This window comes from Callithrix jacchus, chromosome 18, assembly GCF_049354715.1.
Source record: "Callithrix jacchus isolate 240 chromosome 18, calJac240_pri, whole genome shotgun sequence".
Lineage (NCBI taxonomy): Eukaryota > Metazoa > Chordata > Mammalia > Primates > Cebidae > Callithrix > Callithrix jacchus.
Genome location: NC_133519.1, coordinates 35331284 through 35339933, shown reverse-complemented (window position 1 = coordinate 35339933; position 8650 = coordinate 35331284). Strand labels below are relative to the sequence as shown.

Sequence of the window (8650 nt, the reverse complement as noted above, 5' to 3'; positions counted from 1 at the left end):
AACACGTCAGGCAAAGTCTTCCTCTGTGTCAAAAATTCGGGTAAATTTTGACACTTTAAAAAAATTATCCACTTAAGTTTTCTATGGTTCCCCCCTCTCTGCTAAACAAATTCCAGACTCCAGCATTCAGATGTTCTCATGATCTGAACTCACCCTACCTGTGTACCTCACACACTCCCGGCCTTGCCACATAACCCCCACACTTGCACTCAGCATTCTAGTTAACTTGACTTTAACAACACATGGCTCCGTCCCTTTACACATATCTCTTCTCTGCTGGTTTTGAGACTTATGGTTGGGTACCTCCATTTTTTTCATTCAGGTTCAAACATACATATGACTCTATTCAAGGATCAATTCAACAACATTAGGAAAGGCTATAGATGTTTGGGTACATCTTCCAGGAAGAGTCCTTGTTTCTCATCTGTCTCTAGCCACAAAGGAAGGCCTCAAAAATTTTCTTTTTGAACCCATGCATGACAACACGCATACGTCTAGCTCAATTAAATATTCCTTTCTCTGTCAGCACTTTATACACCTATTAGCTCTAATTTTACTAAAGTTATTCAGTCAAATGTCCATTTAAACTGCAGTCTTAGACAATACATAAATGGACGTCTACCAAACAAGGTAATAATATAAATGAATACCAAGCCTGTAGTCCCACCTACTGGGGAGGCTGGAGTGGGAGGATTGCTTAGATCCAGGAGTTCGAGTCTGTAGTGAGCCCTGAGAGCACCACTGCACTCCAGCCTAGGCAACAGAGTGAGACCCTGGCTTTAAAAAAAAAAAACAAAAAACTTTTCTGAAAAAAAATGAATATCCAAACCACTTGTAATTTGGAAGTTTACTTTAAAGAAACTAATTCTAATCTTTTAATTATAGCAAATATTATACAGTGCACGCTGAAACTATTAAATAGCTTCAGAGAATGTGTGTCAAAATGCTTTATAAAGTGCAAGGAACTTGACATGTTTAGTCTGTTTTGTTGTTGTTGTTGCCGTTGTTTGTTTTTTGGATCATCCCAGCTGGTCACAAGCTGGTTTGAGAGTAACTAGTAGAGTCAACTCAATAGGTTGCTGAGAACAGACATCGAGGATCCAACCTCACCTAACATGCAAGTATTTCTCCAAGTACATGGATTATGTATATAAATATATGTATATATATATATGTATTCTCCACTTATACAACATAAAATTTCCTTTATTTATATTATCCATATCTTTTTTTTCCATTTCACTGAAGGTTGGTGATATTACTCATATATATTGCCTGTTTCTATACAACTTTTTTCCCTCATGAATATAATTGTGTACAAACAAAGGAAAACCCTTTAAAAAGTGTATTTTCCTAGCTGCCCAGGATAGTCTTGAACTCCTGGGCTCAAACGATCCTCCCACCTCGGGCTCCCCAAGTGCTGGGATTACAGGTGTAAGCCACCATGCCCAGCCTCCTATTATGTTGTCTAATTTGGTTGGTACTTTGGAATGCAATGGAGGCAAATAGCACGGTGTTAAAGTGCAAACCACAGCCAGTTTGCCTGAGGTTGGTTTGAATCCTGACTTCTTCTAATTTAGTTGTGTGACTCTGAGCAAGTTACTTAATCACTCTGTTGTAAAAATTAAATTACTGTCACATGTGAGAGTACATGAAAGCCTTGGAATAATGCCAGATGTGTAGTAAAAGTCAGTATGTCATAGCTAGTATGAGCCTATCTTGTGTATACTGACATTGCTAAACTCCTTTATTAATTCTAATAGTTTACCTGCATGTTTTTTTAGATATTCTGTGTGGACAATCATATTGTCTACAGATTAGGAAAAGCTCGCCTTTCTCTTTCCAACCCTTAGATATCTTTTTTCATTTTTTGGTTTTTGTGTTGACAAGACCAGCTTTGTCCAATAGAACTTTCTACAGTGATGGAAATGTTCTCTAGCTGGGTTGTCCAATACGGCAGCCATGTACGGCTATTAGCACTTGAGATACAGCTCGTGAGACTGAGGAACTGAATTTTTCATTAAATTTAAATAACCACCTGTGGCTAGTGGCAAGCGTATTGAACAGCTCAAGACCAGAATTTCCATTGCAGTGTGGAGCAGCGGACTCAGAGTGGGCCTCTTTGCTGAGCACCTGGCATTCCTTCTCACATTTCACCAGGAAGTATATTTGTTGTACATTTGGAAAGACACTCTTTATTCTCAGTTTGCCAAGAAACAGAACCAACAGGGAAGAAATGTGTGTGTGTGTGTGCGTGCGTGTCTATTGTTCATACGATTATGGACGCAAACAAGTCCCACCATCTGCCATTTGCAAGCTAGAGAACCAGGAAAGCTGGTGGTATAATTCAGTTCTAGTCCAAAGGCCCGAGGAATGAGACACCTATGTAAGTCCTGCACTCCTAAGGCTGAGGAGTAGGAAACCTCCAAACCATGGGCGGAGGGCAGAAGCAGACGGACGTCTCGGCTCAAGAGAAAGAATTGGCCTTTCCTCTTTCTTTTTGTTCTATTCATTATCCTCAACAGATTGGATAATGCCTATTCACACTGGACAGAAAGGACATCGAGCACTTTCTGGAGTCCCCAGCAATGCACCGTCTGTCGTCCGGGCCAACTGGCCAGCTGGTTCGATCCTGGCCTTGTTGACTTCTGTTGAATCTCACACCACCCAGGCACCTGACCAGGTGCGTCCTCGGCTCTCTTAAGTTCAAGAACTCACCTGCACTGGCGGCGCAGGCGGCCCTCGTCCCGCAGGAAGGACTTTCCCTGCGGTCACCCAACTCTAGGCGCGCACCACCGCTCAGCTTGAAAACCCCGCCTCCTACAGAAAGCGAGTATGGGAGGGTTACTTGGCTTTGGGGACGGGGTGGGCGGATAGCGCGGTGCTGAGCTCAGCGCTAAAGCGGCTGTTGTCCAAGAAACGAAGCGAGGATACAGAGTTGGCTCCCGGCGCGAGCGAAATGTCCCTGCAGCAGCACCGCTTTACCTTCCCCAGAGGAAGGAGGGACGGCCAGCGCGCAGCACCAACTCGGCCGGCTGGAGTCTGCCCGGCTGCCACCAGGGGGTGATGCGCCCTCACCTTTCCTCGAGGATGCCGTGGATGCCAAGGAGGGCAGTGGGTCTAACGCGTCCCAGCCCGGAGCCTCCGCGGGGGAAGATACCCTTGACCACCGGCACCAGGTCTCTGGTGGCCACCTGACGCTCGCGCATTCCTTCTACGGACCCTGGGAAGTCCTGGCCCTTGGACTCATAATACATCTTGGCCGTCCGAAGGTGCGACTTTCAGACCCTCCAGTAATGGCAGGGATAGACTCTGCCAAAAATCATTGCCATATCATGGGAAGGGCCACCTACAGGAAGAAATTGACGAATTGCCACGTTTAGAGACAACCTGGGAGCTGCGGACCAAAGGGGCCCGAGAGCAGTTGAATGGGAAGGCTGGGCTTACAGCGGCCACAAGTAGAGTTGACCCTCCCCTGCACGCTCCCCACCTTGGGTCCTGAAAGAGGAAAAAAGTAGAGTGCAACCCGTGGTGAGCTCTTTCTCATCAGGCTCTAGGAAGTAACAACGACTGATATGTACGAACTGCCTACTAGGAAGTGGGTCTACTACATTACCTCCTTTAGCCCAAACCAGAATCCAGTGAGATTTAAATTGCTGCTATCCTCAGGGCATAAGTGAGGGAAATGAGACTCCGGAAAGTTCAGTTGACCTAGGTTATGCAGGAAGTGGCAGAGTTAACACTGGAACCCAGATCTCACTGACACCAGAGTCCATTTTTCCACAATAACCACAAAAATATGTTAACTCCAGTGAGCACTTAATATCTGCCAAGCATTGTACGTAATGTTTTTTGGCAGTGGTTTAAAATTCTCACCTCAACCCTCACAAGGTAGCCACTATTATTGTTATTCCCATTTTATAGGGAGATAAACTAAGTCATAGAGCGTTAAGAAACTTGCCCACAGTTACACATCTAGTAACTGGTAGAGTTGGACATAAGCCCAGAAAGTTCCATTCCAGAACTCATACACTAGCTACCAAGTTCTACTGCTCACTGTAGTGTAAGTGCCCCTGTCCATTTCTTCCAACAGATTCCATCTGAAACAAGCTGGAATGGTCTGAAAACTCCTCGATGTCCTCCAGCCAGTGTAGCTGATGCCATCCTTTCAACCATCCACATTCTACTACACCTCCCTGCAGCTCCATGATTTCTGACACTGTGGGGATGGAGCTCATGCATGCCCTGCACCCGCATTTTGAGAGAGCCCCTCTACAGGCTGCACTGTCCTTATTAGATGCACATCAGATGGGTAAGAGATTTAGCAGAATAATCTTTTGTTTCCTTTTCCTTCCTCCCCCTCCTTCCCTTTCTCTTCTTCCTCTCTCCTTGCTTTGTCACTTATTCATTTTATTTTTTATAGAGATGGATTTTTTTTTTTTTTTGGAAACAAGGTCTTGCTCTGTTGCCTGCGCTGGAGTACAATAGCACAACCATGGCTAACTGCAGCCCTCAACCTCCCAGGCTCAAGTGATCTTCTCACCTCAGCCTCCTAAGAAGCTGGCACCACAGGTGTGTACCACCATGCCCAGCTCTTCTTTCTTTCTCTTCTTCTTCTTCTTTTTTTTTTTTTTTTTTTTTTTTGTAGACATGAGGAGTCCAGGAGTTCAAGAACTCCTAGGCTCAAGCAGTCGGCTAATCTTGGCTTCCCCAAGTGCTGGGATTACAGGTGTAAGCCACTGTGCCCAGCCTTTCTTTATTTATTACAAATATCTGACACCTGAGTTTATTGCTTTCCCCAAGTTATCAGTTGTTTCATAGAGTACAAAACTAGAAAATAGTATCTGAATTGTTGACCCCAGCTCAGGAAGATGAGGCAGGTCTCACCCAGGCTTCGTCCACATGAAACGAAAACGACTACATTTCCATATATTATTTAAAATGGACTTTGTGGAACTGTGCCTTTATGGTCGAGCCTAACCTAGCTGTATTTGCTCCGTTTCCTAGTAGGATTTGGAGGACTTGCAACTTGAAACAAAAAATTCCGGAAGTATGCCCTTTGCTACTTCTGCATTATTAGGATCTGTCGGAAGCCTGTGATGTTTGATTTGTCTGTGAAGAGGGTGATAGCTGGTGCAAACCAGGGTCATGAAATTTGGCTGCTTCCATGGCAGTGATTTCTACCTGAGGGATGCCTACCCAATACAAAATAGTAAATGGAGATGACTACTAGATCTAATGGACTGCTGGGTAGCCTCAAACCTCAAAGTACTTGTATTGCTTTAGGCCTGCATGGCAGGTTTTTGCAGAATACCGATAATAGGAGCCTCAACCTTTTCTACTATGTGCAGAAAAGAGGACAGTTGGAAAGAAGGCACTGTCTGTGTGTGTTCTAATGCCCAGCAGTCAGCTTCTGACCAGATAATCATAATATTAGGAAACATTTATGAAACACTTAACATGTCCATATAAATTAATGTCTAGTCTATTCCAACAATTTCCATGTCATGTAGGGGATGCCGTGGAACCAGCCAGGCCAGGACAATGGAATCCATTCCATCTTGTTGCTATGGAGAGCCCACGGGCGACTACAGAAAACATGGAGTGTCTGCCCATCATTTCTGGAACATGAATAGCCAAAGGAGATTACTGGACTTTGCTTGCTTGAACAGATTATTTCTATTGAATTCACCATACTGTAGCTTTGATAAGAGCAGTGGTTCTCAATTTTGGTGTTAGAATCACTTGGGAGAATTTTTAGAACCTCCATGCCCTGACCATTCCTTAGAACAATTAAATTAGAATGTTGGGGGAATGGAACCCAGGTTATCAGTAATTTTCAAAGCCCTCCGGAGATTCCATGTGCAACCATTCCTCATAGTTTTTCCCCTAAACCCTAATAAGCGATATGGCACCTATATGACAGGCTAATGGGCACAGGGTCCCTACCACATCAGCCGGGGCAGAGGAATCATGTGGGCTGGGAACCCCAAACATTCCCGGAGAGCCTAAACATTAAGTAGAATTAAAGGAGGCAGATTCCAAGATGTTTGCTATGGCTCAAATCAGAAACCAATTTTACACAATCATGTAATAAAAACTTATAGATTCTTGTTGAGGGCATTCTAGGAGGGAGGTAAACTGGCCTCGGTCACATGGAGGAGGTTGAGCCTGGGCCTTGTTCCCCAAAGCAGTTTCATCTGGTAACCAGCTATAAGTTTCCCTTTGGTTATCCCCAAGCTTTCAGAAAATTCACACCTAATGTGTCAATATGCTTTGAGCTGTGCATGGGGAATTAGGTAAGAGTCTAAAGGTGAATAGATAAAAGAGAAGCAGTCACCTTGTTTAGGCCAGCACGGTGGCTAGACACTGCAGGAGGGGGTTGGCAGTGGCATGAGCAGTGACCAGAGCCAGGCAGTGGCAGAAACACGGTGCTGTTACAGACCGACTTCAAGCCTGTGTGAACCCCTTCTGCTGCTACGACTGCCAAAGTTCCCAGTGCCTCTGAAAGTGAGGCTAGAGGTTCTGAGTGCAGAGGGAGGGGCGAAGGACATTATTATTTGGACATAATCATAAAAGCGACCTCAGCTATACTCATAAGCAAATCATGTTTGCCATATATTGGCAATAATCAAATAGTTCAATCCCTAATCAAATTCCCCATTAAAACCCCAAGTCCCACTCCCAAATATAAGTGTTTCTTTTGGGCTGTAAGTGTTGGATAGAAGTCTTTATGGTTGCTGCCGGGAAGAAATGTTATGAGTAGTCTCTCCAAACAACCAAACAGTCTGGGGCTCCGAGGTCCAGGACACTGGGCCATATATGTAATGTGTATTATATTGGATGGAAACCTCTTTGAATGAAAGGCTGTTCCCTAGCTGGTGCAGTCAGGAGCAGAAATGACCAGATAAAGCTTGTGCTTGTCTTAATCTATGTTATTTATGAATGATTTTGTCTCTAGTCTCCCCAAAGAGAACAGTGGGAAAAAGCAAGGCACTAACCTCAATTTGGCAAGTAATAGTGTCATTTTGAAACATCTGTAACATACCTGTTTACCTTTTTCAAAATTCTCACTGACAGAATCACACTACCCCTCTAGTCATAATTTGAAGCACTGTGTCTCCATAGTGATGATTCAGGCTCCCGTTGCCATGGTGATCATTCTATGGGCTAAAACACTTCCATCAATCCTTCCCCTCATTCTCATTACCATTGTCGGTTTCTCAATCCAGGCCTTTATTATGTCTTTGGGATCTAGCACTGGACCTGACAAATAATAGGTGGTCAGTGTATTGAATGAATAGCCCGACCTAGATTATTAAAATACCTCTTACCTCGTCTTTCTTGCTCCAGGCTTTGTCCCTGTGAGTTATTATGCCTTATCGTTTCATCTCATTCATCTGTTTTCATTTACTGGCGCTTTTAAATTACAGAAGGAACACTTGCTCATTTTAGAAAACTCAAACCATTTTAGATACCTACGAAGCTAAAAGTAAACATTCCTCTTCACCAAAATAAATTCCAGCTGGATCAATGATTTAAACATAAAAATGATAAAAGTTCCAAAAGAATTTATAATTTGTGGTAAGAAAGGCTCCTTTAAATAGGAACAAAATCCGGAAGCCGTAAAGAAACAAAATTAACATGTTTGACCATATAAACATTCCAAAACAGTGTGTGTGGGGAAAATGCCATAAAGATTAATAGCAAAAAAGGTCAAAAGATTAATAGCAAACTGGAAAAAATATATTTGCAAAACAAATGGTAAAAAGTTAAACTTCCTCAACTATCAAGGAGCTTCTACAAGTCAGTATGAAACAGATGACCCACCAGGAGGAAAATGGTCAAAGGCTACTAATGTCTGCAGAAAAAGGAGCACAACTGGTCAGAAAACAAATGACAAGATCAATTCAGAATTAAAATGAATACAAATAATCAAAACGATAATGAATAAATAAGATTTTTTCCACTTCTCTGATGGGCAAATGTAGACGTTTAATGACACCTAGTGCTGCAAGTCTAAAGGGAAAATAAACACTCTCCAAAGTCATTGGTAGAAATGTGCATTGGTGTGTTCTTTTTGGGGATAATTTGACAATATCTTTCAGAATTTAAAATGCACATCTCCTTTCACTGGTAATTCCTCTGCCAGAAATTTACGCAATAGATATAGTTGCAAATGTTTAGCAAAATATATGTACCTGAATATTTATTGCTACATTGTTTTGCAACAGCAAAAGACTGGAAATACCCAGTATTCATAAGTAGGGGGCAAGTTAACTAAATAACAGTAAACCTGTAGGATGGAATAAGGATGCCTCTATGAAAAGACTGAGGTACTTCTGTGACCTCAAGAGTCAAAAGAACACGTTCAGTACAAATAACATTTTTATAAGAACACACAGATGCATATATGGTGTGAACATATGCATTAAAATAATTTTTAGAATAAATTACAGAATTAGTTATCTGTGGTATGAAGACAAGGAAAAAACCTTTTACTTTCATTTTGTATCTTTTGCTCATTAAATTTTTCATCTTATAAGGAGCAAAGCTATGAGGATGCAAAGGCATAAGAATGATACGATGGACTTTGGGGACCGGTGGTGGGAAGGCGGGGAGGTAGGTGAGGGATAAAAGTGGCTCACGC

At 42.7% G+C, this 8650-nt stretch overlaps 1 long non-coding RNA gene across 1 annotated transcript; it reads left to right on the top strand.

Moving 5' to 3' along the window:
• Positions 1–2907: 2907 nt before the first annotated feature.
• LOC118149262 (uncharacterized) lies at positions 2908–8053 on the top strand. Its single transcript, XR_004736660.3, has 4 exons — positions 2908–3272; positions 4094–4312; positions 4455–4572; positions 5514–8053. It is a non-coding gene; the product is annotated as an uncharacterized LOC118149262 (long non-coding RNA).
• Positions 8054–8650: the final 597 nt, after the last annotated feature.